Here is an 18867-nt window from a genome sequence, read left to right as displayed (position 1 = left end):
TTATGCTAATTCTCTTTCCATTCGACTAACTTCCATATTTAATCGGGCTATCCATGAGGGAGTTTTCTCTTATCAATTGTTTAAAAAAGTGTGAAAAAATGATATCATGGCGACCATATAACCATGTAAAGTGTATTTTATCGGAAAACAACATGTTTTTGGCTGGGCGATCCTATAATTTATCGGTCTTGCTCAATGAAGCTCGTCTTGCTGGTAATGAGGTCATAAATATTTTATATGCAAACTTAGTAAGTAGTGAATACAAGACGCCTTCCTTGACTGGATTGATAGCTAGCAGTTAAATCAGGAGTTAAACAGGGGTCACAACTGGGACCCTTGTGTTTCATTCTTTATTTGTATGTCTTTTTTGGTAATTTTAAGTTTGGCTCATTAGACTTTGCAGACGATCCGAAGTTCTTTAAGATAATACGTAGTGTTAATGACTGTTCAATGTTACAAGTGGGTAAACACCTGTCCACATTTTCAGAGAAATGGAAAATGTGCCTTAATTATGTTAAGTGTGTAGTACTTCGCCTGTCTTTGAAAAGATTGCCAAATGGAAGGGCCACATTGATGCACACCATTTGGAGACAGTTTACAGTTACAGTGATCTAGGAGTGACACTGGACACCAAGTTAACTTATTCAACTCATGTTGTTTCCATTATTATTGATGGTAGAAGGCTACGTGGCATGCTAAAAAGGTTTGGGAAAAGGTTGTCGGCTGATGCCCTGCTCATGGTTTACAATGCATTCGTCAGAACTAAACTCGAATGTGCCTCACTTGGTAAGAACAGTCTTGACAGGTACTCAGACACTTGAAACTGCTCAGCGTAATTTTGTTAAATATTTGTGTTATGTTGTGAAAGTTAGATTTGATGATAATCAGTATGATTATCTGCGTGTTAGATTTAATTTTCCACTGCTGTTTAAAAAGCGCATTTACTTTGACCTTGTTTTTTATATAAATCAATTAATGCCCTTCTTGATTGCCGACAGACTGATCTGTGAGATTATAATCTGAGGAAATTTGTCTCAACGTATATTGAACATTGTTAGAATATCTATTTTAAGTAGGTCTTTCTAAAAACAAATTGTTTCGGAATTTCTTGATTATTGCTCCACTGGCTTACAAAATAGAACTTTTGCCTGAATCTCGGGTTGGGAAGACCCCAAAAATGCAAAAAGGCACTTTTCAAGACCATGGAAACATGCTCGATGACTTCTTCTGCGGCTACCTTGCATTAAAATTCAGTGTAATCAGGCAATGACGCAACATATTTTACAATTACATATTCCATTCCATTCTAATGTGAATAACGATTTACCTGCATAAATCTAAAAATTCAAGACATTCCAACATTATGTAAAAATGTCGTCGCCAGCTAAGATTTACCGGGATAATCACCCAATTGATAAGCTCACATGTCAGTGAAGTCACGTAAGCTATCCTTTAGCATATACATATAGCACTGACAAGCTGTTAGTTGAATGATTTAAGAGAAACGTTAGTTTCAAGGGAAAGTAGGAAACATTGCCTTAAAATGTAAACGTATATGAATTTTATTATATCATTAACAATAAAGTACGGTATTTCTTTCTAGTCACCAAACACCAAAACTCAAAAGTTATCAGTCAAGTGGTTTCAGAGCAAACGATGTTGCGACGTAAGCAGATTCTCCTGAAATAGATCAATGCATATTTTGCTATCATTTCGTCAAAACTTAAGCAAATTGTTGGTATTGTATGTGTGTGCGTAAATGCCTTTTATCTTTCTATGACTTTACAGATTGTACAGGTTTGTATGGCCTATGCGTACCTAGTTACTCTGCTAGACATAGACCTCCATTACACATCCCTTACTGTAGAGTTGATGTTTGGACGATGATTGGACCTACTTCGACTTTTTAATGATTTGATTGATAAGGTTTGAGATGTCGATGTTTTTGAAGAATCTCATTCAACTTTTAAAAGACATGTTAATTTGTTTTTGTCATTGTTTGATGTCTAGGGTACTTTTTGGTTTGTTCAAATTTTAGTTTATTTTATCCTTTTTTTTGTTTTCTCGTCTTTAAATTTCTGCCTGATAGCGCTGTTGGTTAGCAAATAAATGAATAAATAAATAAAATTATTTTGAGCAACGTATGCCGTACAAATGTGAAATCCAGGTGTCAACTACTCTTTCGTCAATTTTAAAAATATGGAATATTATCAGATATACAATCAATAAAACAATTTCATTAGTATTCGAACTGATTTGAATGAAGTTGTTCAAGATCTATTACTGTGCACGGCCATATCTTTCTCCCTTTCATTGTCAACTGTCACTACATTATTTTCACAATTTCAGCAATTGACAACGGTTTGTTTCCAACCGCAGGATTCATGCAAAGCCGATGCATGTGCAAGTTCGCCATGTTCCGCACCAGCTGTTTGTGAGCCATCATGCAGTTCCAGTGGTTACATTTGTCTTTGCAACACTGATGTATTCACAGGAAAGCATTGTGACACGCTTGCACTTCATGTAGGTTAGTGACGTATTGGTAAAAATTACCCACTTAAAAATAAATGCAATATGCGTTGTATTTCAACAACCGAAGACTAGACATTTTCGATAAAGGAGCTTTAAATTTCCTAAACACGTTAGACTCTGTCTTGAAGATATATAATCTTAAGTAATAGTTAACAAAGTAACTACGTATCATAGCCTATATTTCAAGAAGCATCTGCAATTTACTGAGTAACAAACAAACAAACAAATAAAAAATAATATAACACAACCACAGTATCCAGCAGAACAAGATTAATGCATTTTTACATATATCAAGTATCAATAAATCAACACAACTTTTTATCCAAGGAAAGTGGCACACTGAGTGTTACTATGATGGCAATGGCAACGATTACCATGGGCTTGTAAGGAGGACAGCTTTTGGGGATGAATGCCAGAACTGGCTAGAACAAACACCAAACAAACATACCACGACACCAAGGAATTACCCAGGTGGAGGATTAGGCGATCACAACTTTTGTCGAAACCCAAACAGCGACAACATGACTTGGTGTTATAGAATCAATGGCACTGGAACTGAATACTGTGACATTGGTCAGCCCGGTGAACATTGTTCTCAAGGTAAGACAGATGTTACTCGGTGGATCAGATTACGACTTATTGAAATTTGCAAAACTCACGAAAGTTTTTTCTCCACTACTTTAAAGTAAACATTCTATATGTGAGAGATGAAATTACTTTTTCTGCGAAATAAAGCGATCGGAGACTGGTACCATGGTGATAATATCAGTCTTACTTGGTGACAAGCTTTTCCCCAAAACTGTTTTTCTTTACAGGAAAGTATACACACTCGCAGGCCACACGTTATGGTCATTTAAGGTACTCTTTTCACATCCTTGTGCCAGGCATGTCTACATATGAATGTTACCCTTGTCTCATGCCCCTTATCAATCATTTGAGTGCCGTGAATAACCATATTCGTAGATGTGGCACATAATTTAAGAGAGTTGTCGATTCCTCCATTGGAACTAGTGAACTCTGTCTGTTCCGAGAGTTAATATTCCACTCCAAGCAAAATTGCAGTATACTTAACCAGATAAAAGGCCTGTGTATGGATTAAAATGTAGATTCTTATCATCAACCGAACACATTCTTATCTCATGATGTTGCATTTTCTTGTAAGTTTAATGCTTTTCACACTGACTGTCACCAGAAGAAATTTATTCATATTATGAGCACTGATTTAACGGACAAAGCATGACACGGAATTTAATTGAAATACACTTTATTGTCGTGTATGCTTTTCATATTGTTCACACTCCTCATACGTGTTCTCCGACCATTTTTAGCTCACGTGTTCACACGTGGGCTAATCTCATAGCGATGTTTGTCTGTCTGTCCGTGTGCGTGTGTGTGTGTGTGTGTGTCTGTGTGTCTGTGTCTGTCTGTCTGTTTACACGATAACTCAAAAGCGCCTGAACAGATTCAAGTCAGATTTGGTTACCATATGCTACTTGCAAGAAGTGATTACATTTTGGTCAGTGTGGCTTGCATATTAATGAAGTTATGCAATATCATTTTTCTTCCGTACAATGGCTTCCCTATGGAGACGGTAATGACAGTGTAGACATATATCAAGCAATACTGCACAAAATGTCATGAAACTTTTCAAAGATGACCACCTCTGAACATTATGATGATACCATGAGTGTCATGTCAATTGTCTGCTCATTTGCATATTTAATGAACTTTTGTTATTAGTGACATAACTCTGAAATTCCTGCACCAAACTTGATGACCCATGCAACAAATATTGATCTGATATATATCTAATTATACTTAGAAGCATTGGGCAGTGTCAAGTTATTAAATAGCTCATTTGCATATTTTAGACGTTTTATCATTAGTCATTTAACTCCGAAATAATTGCACCAAATTTGATGAATTCTGCTGCAGATACTGATCTCACTGATATCTAACTATGGTGTAAAGAACTTAGTAGTGTCAAGTTAATTAACGATTCATTTGCATATTTAATGAACTTTGTAATTTGGTATACAACTCTGAAATTACGGCACCCAAGTCAGTGAAATCTGGTACAGATATTGATCTGATAAATATCTAATTGTACTGACAAGCATTTGGCAGTGTCAAGTTGACAAATAGCTCATTTGCATATTAATTAGTGCTTTAACTCTCAGAGTACTGTGTAAAAGTTGATGAAACCTGCTACATATAATGATATAACAGATATCTGATTGTTCTTATTACACGCCTCAAACGGGTGTCGATTATATTGGTATTAATTGGGTTTATTGACAGGAATATTGAAAAACATAATACAATGAATCCTCGTCAGAGATAGTTAGTTACTCTGGCACTAAACCGTATACGCGTCTAGTCTTATCAGAAATATGTCTTCCTCTCCGCGTCGTGTGCTCAATTGAACTGCTGTCAGAATATACAATGTCTGTCTTTGCTCTTGTGTTTTGGTTAGTGATTATCCTGAGGTCAGCAAATGTTGCGTAACATGTCCTTGCTCGTTGATTTGTCACTTTAAAGGGATAGTAGCTGTAACTTTTGAGAATATTTTCACTATTTTTGTTGCATACCGCGAACTATTCACATGAATAAACATAGTGAATCATGAAGAATCACCTACTAGTTGACCTCAGTATGTAACGTGTATCAATTCCTCGTGATAAAGAATGTTGACGAAGTGAATTTCTTGACGGAGAGAAATTCAACGATGTTGACACACGGAATGCAACGTAATAGACTTTGTACGCATGTGCAAGAGAAGTACCGCACAGTTCAACTCCGATTCAACATGGCGTCCACACTACAGCGCGCAGCGCAAGCGACCAGTACAGTGGGTCGACAGAACAATGTATCTGTCATTCACATTGACAGCTGGAAATGTAACCGACAGTTTGGCAATATCCGATCCTTATCATGTCTAAACAAGGAAGCATATTCACATGTCCACCACTGTGTGGCTATGCGATGTAAAATGTTTATGTTAGCCTTCACAGTCATGACCCTTGAACATTAGGGACTGGACGTAAATTAGCAGCGGGGAGGGCCGGGGGGATTTGGGGGAGGGTCACAAATTTTTGAGCCTCTGTTTGGGGGAGGGTCACAATTTTTGAGCTCCTCTAAGGGGGAGGGTCACAAATTTTTGGGCTTGTTGTCGGTGCACTAAAGGTAGAAAGCAAATTGTTTGTATAGACAATTATGCTCACATGACATCACTCGCACACTGCCTCTTACTTTCTATTAAGTGCTCATTCCCAACTCTCTGTGTATCTCTTCCCCACCATTATCTTAAATAGGATTGTCTCTCTTGTTGCTATTCTTATCGCCATTAAGTTTATAGCAAATCCAATCTATTGTTCCTCAGCTAACCCATGGCACTCTGGCTCGCCACATTGTACATGTAGTGTGTTTCGTTAATAAACATTGGACAGTGTTTTTGCTAAGATTGTGGAACATTGGGAACCCTGGTAAAATTTCTGTTGTCCGCTAGTATGACTGCACTGATATACCAAGGCTAACCCTGGTAAAATGACCGGGAAACCTCGGTAACATTTACCTAGGTACCACCCTTAACAAAAACACTGCTGGATATTACCACAATATCTTACATTGTTCCACTGATGTAGTCAATCTTGAACCTATAACTATTTGACAATATTATTTCTCATTGCACTTTTTGTTGATCAACAAAAGTTCCCTCTCTTTCATAAGCCACTTCCCTTTAAAGTTTAAGGCCAAGCTCCACCCTGCATCAGTCACTTTAGTACATGAATTTTAGTTTTTAGAGATACTATTGTTTGAAATTAAGAGCAAGCTTTGGGGTGATAATTAATAATTTTGATTCCAGAAAAGTGATTTTAGTATACTTAAACATTTAGGTACAGTCATCTGATTGGTATGGCTACTTGTGGCATTTTTCAAGTTTATATTGGCTTTACCACGTGGGAACTATCTTTGGAATGTATAGTGTTCATTTGTGTTGTGAAGGCAGGATATATGACATTTGTTGAAATTTAATGTGGGTAATTTATACAGTGAATCAGCCATGTTGATCACGTATTCAGATTGAACTTGATTAAATATGGTGATATCCCAATGTCATTTCAGAATATAGAGACTTGATTGGTCATGAAATAGTGTTTGCCACTTCTGTGTCAAATCAGGATCAGTCTATCCTCTATTATCTAGGCTGCTTTCTGTGATATATGTTTAAAATGCAAAGAAACGAGGCACAAAACTTGACAAAATATTGTCAATGTTAAAACACCATAATTTCACACTATAGCATTCAATCCATGACCATACTTTGAATTGTTTGCTGAAATTATTGCTTGAATAGGCATAGCCTTTCTGTTGACCTTTCCCCACAAACAGGGCAACATGACCAAAACTTCTCATTGTCTACTGGAACACAATAGTACATTCTGTAAAACTGGATTTGATATGAGTGCAATGAGCACATTTACAGGTATTTTCAGTTCTTTGACTACACAGGTCTATCAGAAATATTATAAAATCCAGTGAATGATGGGGTCATGCACACATGTAGTTCTATATCTGCACCAGGAACATATGTTAAACATACATTGTACTTTCCCATATTTCCTCCCCATGTAGAGATTGAACTGCTCAATACATTGTACATGACCATATATCATTGTTATCAAGATCAGTGTCACATTGTATTTCCAGTATTCCCTCAATTGTCAATGTGATATATTCCAAAATTATGAATTTCACTGATATTTTGATAAATATTAAATTATAATTCCTTAGAAAAAATGGCAGGCACATGCATGTGCATTAATATAAAAGAAATCATTTGAAGAGCATTATTTATTACAACCACTCTTAATGGAGTATAAGTGTGCTCTATTCCATTATGAGCCAATTTTGGCATTCATTATTGGAATTATTGGACAGCCTGTTGAATCATAAAATTCCACATGTGCAGTTCAAAGCCAAAGTGAATGGGCACATATTTACTGCCTACTTTACATGATATATGCCATTGACTTGTGTAGCAGTCTAAGCCCTACGAGAATGGTAAGAGTATTCAGCTATTGGCTGCTCTGATTGCCTCCAACAACGGCATACTCGTCACACACAGGTGCAACCACGGTCGCTACGCGAAGGCCTATGTACCCGGTAGAGAGAGCTCTTCCGGGTAAGTAGCCTTCGCGTAGCGACAGTGGTACACATATCCTCCTAGCGTAGGGCAATATTGCCGTTGTACCTCAATTTTTGGACTGGTGTTTAGGTAGGACGTCAACTTGATCAAACCTTAACACTTAAAGCAAGCTAAAACTCGAAAAAGGCAAAACCTTCAGCTTCGGAACTGCAGCTACATAAACCAAGGAGTGATACCATGGAACTACCAAAAGTGTGTGGTAGCTCCATGGTGATACTGATACGCTCCTGCTTGGGAAAACAACACCGAGACTTTTGAATTGCAATATCAACATCCATGATCCTTAATATATTTTTCATAAACCAATAACTTAATCATTTAAACATACAGACCTTTATTCCCTGAAAATGATAGGCTAAAATGTACAGTGTACGTCCAGAGAACTTCATGGTGGTACAGCGCGACACTTGCAAACAAACTTGTACAAAGTTGAATGCGAGGAAGTTATTTGAATATTTTTACAAGGATGTTCACAGTCACACTTGGAAGTAGTGACAATTTAGTCCAGTTGTAAGTGAAACATATTTATGAAAATCATCATTAAATTAAGTACTTTCAATACTTAGACCTCAATCAATTTTGACAGTCAGGAAAAACGGACAGAAATAATTGAGTGAAATTTGACTAATATGACGAATCTCTGACTTAAAATGACTTTAAAGGTTACTTTCATTTTCCATGTACTGCCATTTTGCAGGTCATGTCCAGGGGGTCAAGTATGATATGATTTTGGTTTCTGAATTTCAAAAACGAAGTTTGAAATTCGAGACGATACTGCAGAACCAAATTGAAAATCGTTCTAAATTCTTTATAATGAGTACAAAACGCAATATCTGAATGAAAACTAGCCCCAAAAATTGAAATTACGCCTAAAATTGAATTCGTCGATTTCAGGAAATACTAAAAATTTCACTTGTACGCCATTAGCCACAGACCTTCCCCATATCTCCAGACAGTATGAAATATGCATCGTCGTAAACCACGCGACTCTTTACGGCAACAACTTAGCGCTACCCGTTAAGCTTGATTTTGCGTAGGTCAGCGGAGCGGAAATTATGCTCTGGCTCGCGAGAATGGAAATATGAAGAATAATAAAATTATAGAGCATAATAAGGATGTGTTTTGAACTAAATGTCAGAGTTTTTGCTAATAAACAAATTTTAGGACTGATTTTTGTACAGACTTTATAAATGTGATGTTTCCAGGATAAGTGGCTGTCAATCTCTACTCAAAGATGTTAAACATAATCAACGTTACTAATCTCATTTGAATCGATAAACATTTGCCCGTTTTTAAGGTAAGAACGATGATAAGTAGAGAAAATAACATAATTTGTTTTATCCTGGTTATGGTCAAATTATTTTCTGAGCACAAGTTGACGACGTTGCTAAATTCAACGTTGATATCGTTGATATCACGTGTGTTACTTGTGAAATAGTGAAAAAAATTAGAGTCGTCAGCGAAGAGGTTGGAAGTGAAGTACGACGTACAATCTGGGAGATAATTAATGTAAATAAGTAAAAGAATGGGTCCTAGAATTGATCCCTGAGGAACACCGTAGTCAATGGGACTAAGAGTTGAAACGTAATTGCATGCACTTACGTATTATTTCCTATTATTCAAGTAGCTCTTTAACCAATCACAAGCTGTTCCTCGAATGCCGTACAAATGGAGTTAATCTATAAGAATCTTATGATAAATTGTGTCAAAAGCTTTTCGTAGGTCTAAGTAGACATATATATAATATATTATATATATATATATATATATATATATATAATATATATATATAATATATATATATATATATATATATATATATAAGGCAGCGATGTAGGAATGTCTCGCACAATCTGCGTTTGAGGAAATTTCATAGACACACAGTCGTGTAACTGTTGACCCTCATTACATATATTACATATTGCGTATTTTTATTGGTGAATCCTACTACGCTCCCCCTAAATACAAACCCTAGACTGATCACTGCAAAGCCCCATTTATAATGCCTGTAATATATACATGGATATTCACTCATATTCACTCATACAAATCACGACGTTGCCCCCACAAGCAGCTTACAAATTTAAATTACACTTGACGTTGCACGTGATTGAGAGCCGCACCACTCGGTAGCATGGCCATACGAACTTGTCACTATAAACGTCCTTATTTCGATTTTTTGCTTTAGAGTTCTAGAAAGATTCCTAGACCTGTTACTCGCAATTGAAAAAAAAAATAAAGTATTTAATGGCATCATTGGCATTTTACCTTTTTTTTTAAAAAAATGCCCTTTTCATGGTTGATGGTTCGCCGCTACAAAAATTGATATGCACAACCTGTTATGAGTAATATCAGGCATTACAGCCAAAAAGCTAGTCAATTTTCGTGTAGGTATTGTCCATGGAGAAATTTGCCAAAAATATTGACATATTTACTGTATGCTATCGATGGTATTTACATAATTTCAGTCACAGCCACACATTACTATTTGCCCAAGTTGTTTGTGCCCAATATCTCAGACTTTATTTTTATATTATTATTATTATATACATCTTCCCTTGCCGCCCAAATGAGCACAATCAATTTACGCTAAATTATGCAACTCACATCCCCCAAAATCTTTCCAGATTAAACTTGATCTATTTTAATTCCTGAAGATCAAGCGTACCAAATCACGCGACATTTGAGGGTGTAGTCCGAGTGAAATCAAAGACACAAAAAATAGTCACACACAGAGACACACACAACCACTGACACGCGCACAGTCTAACAAACGCCAACCGCCAAAAGAGGTCATCTTATTGGGCCAAGCCCAAACGCGGAAAAAATATCTGAACTTAGCAGTCTGAAACTGTGAAACTAATTTCTGCTTTCTTCCATACTCAAGATACGGGCTTCCATAGAAATACGTTATAAAGTAAAGCATTTTCATATATTTTTTTAAAAACATTAGCTTTGAGATCCTAATGTCGTCATTACCGAGTCTCGGCGTTTTTCCCCGTCTAGAAATTGGTGCGAAACAGAAATGGTACAATAACGTCATAACGTCGTGACCGCATGGCAACAGATCAGCTTCAACTATTCACAAATGTCAAGAATCACCGAACTTCCACATATAGGCAGTAGGCACTCGAAACTGAAAAATTTCAACTTTTGCTCAAAAAGTCCTCAAGGTAGCTGTAAACCGTTCTCATTAAAATGTCAACAGTACAAATCGTGCCGAAACTTGAAAACTTTAGAGACAGAGAGGCTGATCCTCAAATTTACTCAAGTTAGATTTTAAGCAGAAAGGGACTGATATTCCTACATTAGCTCCTTGGGCCAAGTTTCCCACTTCACAAAAACTTCATTTACTCCGCGAGAGTAAAATGTGTCCATGAAAGCAGTAGAAAAGCTAGATATCCTTAACATGAAATTACGAATATCAGTCCTCTAGATGCATTTCACTTTTACTAGATTCAGCTGACTTCGTGTCGGAGGTTTTGCCTGTAATGTCACGTGATAAAAGAGAAAAACAAAGTACACAATGTGCATCTTACCTGTCTGTGTTCGTAGGTCTTTGTAAATAAGGAACATTACGATGACGACAGTGTTAGCGACAACAATCACTGTATCAAGCAGTATGAATAGAACAGCCAGAGGATAATTCGGCAAGGGAACGTCTCCAAAACGTACCATCAGATCTTCGTAAGCATGTGTTGTGTTGTAAGAGCGCTCCGTGATGGCACCTGTGTGATTAAGATGTCGTTATTCAGACTGAAGACATATGGTTTGAAACTTACTATTCTCATGGACAAACAGTTAAGCAAACAGAAAAACAAAAAACACAAACGAAAGAACGAAGGGGATTGGGTGATGCATATTTTTTCAGTTTCCACACTTAGGTGAACAAAGTCGCTTTTTTTTCACTTTTTCGTAATAACACGAATACATTGAAAACTCAGCGCATAAATTCACTTAGCTTACACAAGGATGATGATGCATGCGTATATTCATACAAGTATCAATTATTTGCTGAATTCTACCAGATGAATCTGTTTGTAGCATCTTGGAATAACCGACTCCCATTCAAACTTGGATTCATAGATAAAACATACCCACTATATAAGGGACAGTTGTTGCAGTATCTCGTCTGAATGAAATGGACCACTAATTGAAATCTCATTACGAAAGCTTGCATGATGTACAAACTTGTATATTCGACTATGTATAACGAAAGTTTTTACGCTGAACTTGATGCTATGGAAAGGCCCTAGCATGTTTCGCTGAAATATTAATTGTGTACAACAGCAAGCAGAGTAGAGGCTGTCAGTTGACCAGTAGGGTCAGCATATTTAAAGTATCGTTAAACAACACAAACAATTTTTAACATGAAACACAAATCATAAAAAAAATTAAAAAGTGAGCGACTTTGTCCCTGAACAGGGACTTTCAAAATGAATAACTCTTTACCTTGTGATGTCAAATTGTCCATATTTCCACAACAGTCGACAATTTATCTAACGTGTCAGGCTTGCGGCTTGAAGACCACCAGAATATTAAGAAGCTGCCGCTCTGCTGTGTATGACCGTTCACACTTGGCCTATATATGCGCATGCCCAGTATTATTACTAAATACTAGATCATACATTAAGCTTCAAAAGGAGGCTTAGTTGCTGAAATATGTTCTTATATTTCCACTTCAAAATGAAATAATACATTAAGCGCCCTCCTGTACTTGAAGTGTAGTCAATGAATAAAACACTGAAAGGTTATCAGTGATTAATAGAAAGGTGAGAATTCGAACTTGACAGCAAGGAATGCATAAATCGCAAAACACAACAGACAAAAATACGTCTCCACAGGTTTTCGATTGTGTGCATCCGGGCTCTTTTTGAAAAAAAAAAATTGCAGCGAATATATTCTTCTCTTAGACCCCGACAGTTCTATGCAAGTTCAGGCGAACGAAGATGTTGTTCCCTGCCATTGTAGGAAACTGATTTAATTTATACCCTTTACCCCCAAACCCAACCCTTAATTCTGTCACAAACTGACAAATAACTGAAGTGTCAACACCTCAGAGATCGTAAAAGTCTTTCAAACACATAAATGTAAGAAGAGTTTTTTGTTGTTCCTTATTATTTGCAAAGGAGGGAGAAAGTTTCTATCTCATTCCCCTAAAGCACTCCATAATTTAAGCATTTCGCGGGAGGTTGATCTTCAAGGTTTCTTTATAAAATTACACTTGAAAATAAAATGTCCTTCGAATGGTTAAAGGTAGAACGCGCCTCGGGGACAGATATTTGGACTCCGAAACTTTTACAATTCTTTTCTGATCTACCACTTGTGGGGGGATTCATTTTGAAGCCCTACGAGAAAGAAAAACTTTCGCCGACTTAGTTATTTGAAAATCGATAATTTTATTTTTCTACATTAACACAGGAATGACGGCCATTTTGAATTTCAAATATCCGTAAATACAATGGGTAATTTGTTTCTGAAGTAGCAAAATTTGCATGGTAAACCCTGAATTTTATTCTTGATTTTGAAAGAAAATGGTTGAAAGGTTACTTGAGGAAAGTTTCAGCAAAAGTTTAAGTCTTCTCTTTCGAGGCGCATACTACCTTAAGATCGTGCTTAACATCAAGTTTAGGAGGATGAAATTTACATAAGATACTGTTTGATCCAACATGCAAATATCTCATTGGCCTATGTCAGTGATCAGTGTACTGTGTCATGTGCTATATTTTCATGCCCATTTCACGGAGAATAAATTTTCGAATTGATAGTCTAAGTATCCCTCTGTTGTACATTAAGGGCGCAAGTAATATAGTATTCGACCAGTCAAATAAATGGGTAATCTTTCAAGTGTTTTTTGCACCATAATTTTCAAGAGTCAAAATTTATTTTGCATTTTTCTCACCAACTCCATATCAGCCTGCCCTCGAGCGTACATTGGTACCATCTGTAAGATTGTAGTGCTCGATTTCAAATTGTACATGACATCTTTCATTTCCATGTTCATATCCTCAGGCGCCCTATTATTGAACTCGATACCAGAGTCTCGAAGTTTAAGTTCATGTTGCTATCTGCTGTTGTCCTTTTGAATACTCAATAGTCTAGGCTCTATTTTAATATATATCCGGAAGCCCTGCTTATTAAGAGGGTTGTCAAATTCTGTGTATCACTCATAAATGCTTTTAAGGATAAAACGAATATAATCAGGGTCATTAATCGAACCAATATTAATTTCGACAAAGAACTGCCTCATCTGATGCGTTTATCTTTCAATGAGAAAATAATTGCACCGAAGTCAGACAAATTATTAGGAATGATGTCTATCCATAGCCAGAGGTCTTGGGAGAAAAACTGATCAAAAACTCCTACTCTGAATAACAGGTGGACGTTAACGCCTCCACATAAAACGTTTATCTGTTGGGTTTCTTGCACGCAATATATCAATAAGTTAAAGTCAGGAACAAGAATTTGAAAACGACTGATAGATTTCTTCAGTATTGATGGATTTCCACCATACCTCTCAATTACTGGATTTACACTAAAATTTGGTCGCCACCCAAAATTATTTCACGGTTTGGGTCAATTTGAAAATCACAAGACACATTTGTAAGCTCTTCGAGGTAAACCGTACGAGGAAGTTCAACATTTGATGCATATTTATTTACAATAAGATATGGCTTATTTTCAATATCAATTTCAACAATAACAATCTTTCCTTCGTTTTATCATTGTGAATGAGAATTTTTTGTTTCTAAAAATAGTAACTACTTCTCTGATAGCAGTAGATCTATGAGAAAAACAGTGATGACAAGAGAAGTGCTTCAAGCAAGAAAACGGTCGCCTGTCTAACAGCCAATCTAAGGAATAGGGTGAGCCTCCTAAATCAGAATGTCTGTTCGTCTCTAGTTTTGAAAGACCATTATAATGAATCTGTACGCAACACAATTGGAACTAATTTGGGATAATTGGATAGTGTAGTAATGTTGGTTTAATCTGCAAATGTAAGATCATCTGCTTTTCTTTCTTTACAAATACACCTGTTTTTATGGGATATTTGTAATATTGCAACTTTCAGTTTTAGGGTACCTAACACTTTTGATAAATTTGAACACTTCAAAGTTCCAATCTCCCAAATTAGTTCCGATCTTGTTGCGCGATAGTATTTTTTATTAATCTCGTATTTAATTAGTAACCGCAACACATGATACATATTAAGAAATAATACTAATAAATGTATGGGTGGTTCCATTGTAATTTCTCTCTGTTCCTATAGATTTAAGACGTTTTCATTCAACGATGTTTGTCTATTGATTTATTCTTACAATGCCCCGTGCGTTCTTCTCTTTTCCTGGTTTAGACGTGTCACGGATGCTATGTGTCTTGTATAAGACGGTGGTTCTAACAGCTGATGGCTGCGTGACTTGGTCAGGGTTCGTTATGTACGTCATCATGTCATGAGTTCAAGTTTCAAGATCATGTTTTCATAAATGCTATCGATCGGCGTGATATAGTAGGTATTACAGGAGGTTGGCGTGCAAGCCAATCAAAAATGCACAACATTTAACAACAAAGCATATCTGGTTTGATTTTTTCTCTCAGACTAGTTTGTTGGATTTTGATGCTAGGATACAGGATTACTGTCTGATGTCATTGACAATGACAGTGCATATCATAGAGTACTTCTCCCAAAACATTATATTGATACGCATGGCTCGAAATTAGCGGTAGTCCCACGTCCACAGACTACCAAGTTTTCCCAGGGGCTACCAAAATCCATGAAACGGTAGCCCACATGGACTACCAAAGCCTGGGACATGAAATTCAGTCAGTACTTGGCGTGCCATGTCTTTCACTTTTTGGACGAGCTAAATGCAGTCAATCCCAGCTTGACACAGTAAGGCCAGACTATGACTTTGTTTTGCAAATTACAAAGACGACCTTGCGATGGAACTTTGCAACAAAGTTTCAATATTTCAACTGATGTACTTGGATGACAGGCACAGAAAATGATGGCCAATGAAAATGTATTCTCATTGCATTTTCATCAAAATGTATCAATCACAAACTCCTCCCTACTACAGAAAGCCCATGGTCTGTTTTTAGCCCTGCTGAGAAGGTGGTGGTCATTGCCATGACGACTATCAAAATTGGCATGCAACTCTGAGAATGAAACGGGTTGTCAATACAATGATAGGTCACCAAACTTTTTAGTGTCACTGTCATCAATTATACCTGCTTCCTTTGGGTGATAAAGGTGTGCAAGTAGTCACATCAAATGACTAACAAATTCACTTCATGGGTAGCATCTTGAAAAATAGCTTTTTCTTCTCTTGTTAATGATAAAAAAATCCCTAAATTAAAATATGAATGGGCATTGTCACTGGGCTACCAACTTTAGAAAATGGTAGCCCACGTGGACGACAAGGGGAAAAAGTTAATATCGAGCCCTGCAAAATATCTCCAACCGGTAAAGATGAAAATAACCAACGAAGTTTTCATCACCTTTCCATCATCCCAGGACTAAGGTTTTGAAAGTGTACACATTTCAAGAAAAGTTGTAGCCTTGTGGTTTGCCTTGTAGTTTCCGTTTGTCTTTTTTTCCAATTCCGCCGTTTGTGGGTTTGTGCAGGAATAAGTGGTTCACGGTGGCAAAAATGTCCTGACACTGTGTAATGCTTCAAAGTTGCAGGTAAAAACAACGCTGAGATACACCGATCGTTGTTTCAGAATGAGTTGGTAGTACTATGGGGCGAAGTGGTTTTTAGTACGAGATGGAACTTGGAGCGAAGTGGCGTGGGACCAGATAGTACTTGCAACGAGGTAGTTTTGGTACGAAATGGTTTTTGGACGAAGTTGTGTGGGGCGAAGTCTTCCGTACCTAAAGTGCGGGAATTTCAATGGTCATGTAAGGGCAGACGCCCACATGTATGCCGCTGCAGTACTACCGACCTCCCGTCAGAAAAGTGAATAAAGACAAAAATGTACAAATTTTTTTCTGCGTCTACATTTGCCGCAGATGGTAATATTTATACCTACCAAACATCAATTTAGATTAATATTCTTTTTTAAACGAAATTTACCTTTCAATGAGTCAGCAAAATCTAAATGATGGAAATGTCTATTTACCTGTGGGATTGGCATACAGTTCTACGGGGATTTTAATATCTTCCCCGAGGCAGTTGACGGCCGTGCTGATAGAAGTTTAAGAAAGTCTCGTACTTCTCTGATTGGTCAAACCAAGTCTAGATTGCCGAGGACTAGAATTGCCGAGGACTAGAAAGTCGGGCGGCAGGAATTGGCGACAGGTGTATCCAGTAAAGAGCTGACAATTTTCCCGATATAAAGAGCGTGAATAGGGCTGTTAGGCGGCGGGAGCAGGGTAACAGAAGCTAAATTGCAGTCGAATCCAGTTTGACACAGTAATATGAAGGCCAGACTATGACTTTGTTATACAAAATACAAAGACAACCGTGCAGTGAAACTTTGCAACCAAGTTTCAATATCTCAACTGATGTACCTTGATGACAGACCAAGAAAATGATGGCCGATGAAAACGCATTTTCATTGCATTTTGATCATAATGTATCAATCACAGACAATATGCCTCCTCCCTACAGAAAGCCAAGGCCCTACTACAGTATGTTTAGTCGTGCAGAAGGTCGTGGTCGTTGTCATGACGACTGTCAAAATTTTCGTACAATTCCTAGTGAAACGAGTCGTCAATAGGTCATTAAACTTTTCAGTATCGCTGCTGTCTATTAGGCATAAAAAAGATCGTTTCTGGTCACCGCGTATGTCATTTCAGAACCTGTGCAACATGGCGTTTTTTTTTGGATTAGGCCTACAAACTCATCAATACAACGATTTTGATATCCCTGTTTGCATGCTCAAAAATGCTAAAAAAAACCAGAAATATTATGCAGCCAGTGATAAAAGACAATAACTGTTGCATCAATAGTGCCAAACCAGCATAGTTGAGAATTTAAAAAAAAAAGAAAAAGAAAGAAACCCACCTCGCCGCATCACTTTGCTGAATGTCAAGGACCAGAAACATTTTGTTTTTTTTACCTGTTTCCTTTGGGTATTAGGTGTGCAAGTATTCACATCAAATGACTAGAAAATTCACTTCATGGGCAGAATCTTGAAAAATTACTTTTTCTTGTCGGGGTAATAACCCTAAACTAAAATATGCATGGGCTACCAGCCATTGTCACTGGGCTACCAACTTCAGAAAATGGTAGCCCACGTGGACTGCCAAGGAAAAAAGTTAATTTGGAGCCCTGATACGTAACTAAATCGTGATTAACTCGCTACAATATGGATAAACCATATAGATCTACTATCGGCAATACAAGAGTTTTAAACCGCGCGCTACCTTGAGATATTTGTGGCAACTTACATGTAATCGCTTGGTGGAAACAGTGTGGCGGATTATCTTGCCTTTAACAGGCATTACAGATGACCTTGAGTACTTTAAAATTCGTTTGTTTTTGTTTGAAGAGCAACTACAGTTTCTGTCTCTACTCCCCAACGCTTGTAGAGATACACAGTATCCATTCAACTCAGCTGGTACATGTATAATACTACTCATAAAAGATCAAAGAAGAATGTACACCTGTAGGCGATGTGTCTACAAGCGAAGTACTTGTATAGTTGGTCTTTCAACATACTTTAATGGTAGAATGCACCTCGGGGACAGACATTCGGACTCTCAAACTTTTACAATTCTCTTCTGATATACTACATGTGGGGGTTCATTTAAAAGCTCTTGGTGAAAGAAAACTTTTCACCGGCTTAGTTTTTCGAAATTCGAAAGTTTTTTTTTCTCCATAGAGTTAACACAGGGATGGCGGCCATTTTGAATTTCTAATATCGGTAAATCTTGGGTAATTTCTTTCTCTAGTACCAAAATTTGCACGGTGACCCCCTATTTTTATTCTTTATTTTGAAAGAGAATGATTGAAAGATTCCTTGAGGAAAGTTAGAGCAAAAGTTTAAGTCTTTCACTTTCGAGGTGCATACTACTTTAATGGGAGTAGGAAAAGAACTTGCAATTGATATTGACAACAAAAGCGTAAAACGTTACTGCTACTGGTCCTTGAATATTCGAAACTTGTTCTAGAATCATT

This window comes from Ptychodera flava, chromosome 1, assembly GCF_041260155.1.
Source record: "Ptychodera flava strain L36383 chromosome 1, AS_Pfla_20210202, whole genome shotgun sequence".
Classification (NCBI taxonomy): domain Eukaryota; kingdom Metazoa; phylum Hemichordata; class Enteropneusta; family Ptychoderidae; genus Ptychodera; species Ptychodera flava.
The sequence above is the reverse complement of the archived record's forward strand: the minus strand, read 5'-3'. Positions refer to the sequence as shown.